General features: G+C 39.6%; 1 pseudogene; it reads right to left on the minus strand.

The window, feature by feature from the left end:
• Window positions 1–267: 267 nt before the first annotated feature.
• Window positions 268–2,721, minus strand: LOC114172601 (zinc-finger homeodomain protein 6 pseudogene; annotated as a pseudogene).
• Window positions 2,722–3,340: the final 619 nt, after the last annotated feature.

Below are 3,340 nucleotides of genomic sequence, written 5' to 3' on the forward strand. Positions count from 1 at the left end.
CACGAACCAACACTTCCATGATTAAAATACAAAAGTTCGTCAAAGTATCATGCATGAAATATTGTAATACAGCTACTTCATCACAACCACCAAAAACTCCTCCACTTTTTTTAATTTCTTTCTCTATAGTCTTGCCCCCAAAAGAGAGAAGAAAGAGGTGACAAACTGAGAATTAATCCGTACATGTTTTTCTGCACCAAATTTTCTATGCTGGCTAGTCCACACGAAACCGCGTGTTGATTCATAAAGAACATACACAGGCGAAAATGAGTAATTAAAATGGGAAGTTATACAGCTGCTGTCAATTTAATGTATCTATGTAGCTATATGGCTAGCTAGCTCTAGCTTCCTCTGCTTGAATAATATATATATGCACATCTAAATCTACAATATTATTCACTTAAGAATTAATCTGGTGTCTCTTTTTTGTTTTTATTTCTTTCCAAACAAGATGGAAGGTAGAAGAAAAGAAGAAGAGTGTTGTAGGCTAGTCTTACATTGGGTGCTTCTTGTTATTGTGCATCCAAACCTTGAAAACTTGTCTTTTTACGCCCGCTTGAGAACAAAACTGCTGTACCTCTTGTTCATTGTGTTTCTGAATCTTCCAACCAATCTTTTCAGCAAACTCCATCATCCTATCCTTCTGGTGCTGAGAGAACTTAGTCCTAAACCTCTTCTTGGAAGAAAGCGGCGCCTGCACTGATAACTGTGCTCCTCCGGTGTTGGACTGAAACATGTTGAGATCTTCACTTGAGGATTCGGCCGGGCCTCCAAAGGCCATCATCACTGGGGGGACCAAACTCGGTGTGCCACTGCTACCAACCAATCTCTGATGATGGAGGGAAGAAGGAGAGGGTGTAGGGTAGTGAAGATGCCCATTGTGCTTGTTGGGGTAGTAGCTGTGATAATTGGGAACATGTTGTTGCTGTTGCTGTTGTTGGTGGTGGTTCTGTACTAGTGACAGTGGGGGTGGTTGTTGCGGCTGTAACTCTCCCTCGACCTCTTTCCGGTGGAAGTTGCGGTGGCACTCACACGCGGCGCATCTTAGTGATTCTGGCGTACCTTCTTCGCCGCTTGCCATGAACTCCCCGCAGCCGTCCACCACGTGGCTCCCCATGCTTGCCGCGTGGTTCCGAAGACATTCTCGGTACCTGATCGACGGGGTTGAGGTTGAGGTTGAGGTTGATGCTGGTGCTATTGTTGTTGTGTGGGGGTGTAGTGTTCTTAGAGGATTCGATGTGGGAGCAATTGGGGTGGTTAGATCTGGATCTGGTGTGAGAGTATGAGGTTGACGAGGTGCAAGAGGAGGAGGTGGTGGTGGGTAGAGATTATGGTGAGGTGGGTCGTTGAAGATTAATGTGTGAGGTTGATGAAGTTGTTGATGATGATGATGATGATCATGATGAGTGGTGGTGGTGCTTCTTTCACCAACTGTTGGAGAAGAGAGCTTGGAAGAGGAAGAAGAAGAATCTGGGTTGGGAAGGTTGTAACCTAAACTTGTTGTTGGTATCTCTATTTCCTTATCTTGGCCTCCCATTTCCATCAGACTTTGCTTTCTGTGGTTCTGCCAAGATCTAGTTTGATCTGAACCCTCTATGCTCTCTCTAATTATGACAAGCTCTAATCTTTCCTAAACCATCATCATCTTCCTGATTTTTGCTTTTAATTATGCTTGTGGATGTTCCTGTACCCTCCTCAACCCTAATTCAAATTATCCCATCTAATCCAACACACCAGACTCAACCAAACACATAATTACTACCACGCCCACAATTATTCTTTCCTTATTCTGATTTTGACGTTCTGGGTGCTAATCCCACCAACCAATTTTCACTAATCAATCCTATTCTCAGAAGTGATTCACTGATTTAACTGTATATATAGCACCACTACACAAGGGAATACCTTTATTATTATTTTATTTATTGGGGAAAAAACAAAGACAAAAAGGATAAAAAAAGCTTATGAGAATGAGACTTCCCTAGAGAGACCCAAATAATCTAAAAACAAAAAAACTCACCACTGGGGCTAGAATGTGAAGAGTTGAGGAGTGGGAATTGCACCAGCAACAGAAGAAGACAAGAGTTAAGATTGATTAGGAGATAAGATTTGTTAATGTTGGATTAGAGAAAGTGGGAAGAGGGTGGAAGAAGGGTGTTGTTTCCTACCAGCCATCCAGGCCCATAAAAAGGAAGTAGGAAAGGAACAGGGGAAGAGGTTGTTTTGAAGTGAGAAGGAGTTTTGGCTAGTACAGTGGTACTGCAAGAATTTGTCTTGCAGAAGAACCGACAAGTTCATGTTGGTACTCTCCCACAACCTGCACCCTGGTCCGGTTTTTAATCATTGCTCTTCTCACACAATCTCTCCAATACCCTTCGAACGAATGTGTGTCCCAAAGCAGCACAAATTAAAGGGAGAGGAGACACAGATCCTACAATAAACCTTCTTATATGCACATGCAAATCAGAATGAGATAATTTATTGAAGATAATGATGAACAGAATCCAAGAGGATTAGAGGAAATTAAAGGTTGCTGGGCCAGTACTAGAACATAGACACACAAAGGCTTGTCTTGTTGTGGTGTGTGAGAATCTTTGTGTTGAAGACAAGGGTGTTTGGCTGGGTGGTGGTGCATTATGTGCAGCCCACTATTTAGTTGGACCAATGCCTGACTTGTTTCACGATGCAATTGATGCCTTATTTGCTACCTTTGTTAGCATCTTCTTTCACATTTCTCTTTCAGGCATCAATTTGTGCTCGTTTACTTTCTAGTACACTCTCTCCTTCCCCACTACTGCCATCAAAAACACCACCCCCCAAATATTATTCACTTTTCCATCCTTCTAAACCATCCTTTCTTTCTTTCACTTTTAAGTTTCTCTCAAATATTTTTGTCCTGCCAATGTAAAAATTCAAATTTAGAAGTGATCCAACTCTACTTTGGATAGGATCATATGAGTTTCAAATTCAATTTTCTGTTGAGAATATTTCAATTGATTTAAATTTTTATTGAGAATATTTCAAGTAAGTTTAAAGTTATATAATTTAATAACACCAACTTATATCCAAATAACAAATGAATTTGGATTTTCCGATAATTTTTCTGTGTTGTTTTTCTGTTGTGTTTTGTAAATATATTGATGTTCGTTGATTTTGAATTTTTAAAATATTTTAGAAAGATTTTTAAAGATAATGGTCGTTCATTTTGAAATTTTAAAATATATTAGAAAGACTTTTAGAAATAACAATACCGTGTAATTTTAATGTTCAACATAAGACATAACAAATATATTTTAGTTTAATAGATTATACGAGAATTTAAAATGGATGGTCGGATTAA

Source organism: Vigna unguiculata, chromosome 2 (genome assembly GCF_037176805.1).
Source record: "Vigna unguiculata cultivar grain cowpea cultivar isolate G323 ecotype 2 chromosome 2, ASM3717680v1, whole genome shotgun sequence".
In the NCBI taxonomy this organism is placed as follows: Eukaryota; Viridiplantae; Streptophyta; class Magnoliopsida; order Fabales; family Fabaceae; genus Vigna; species Vigna unguiculata.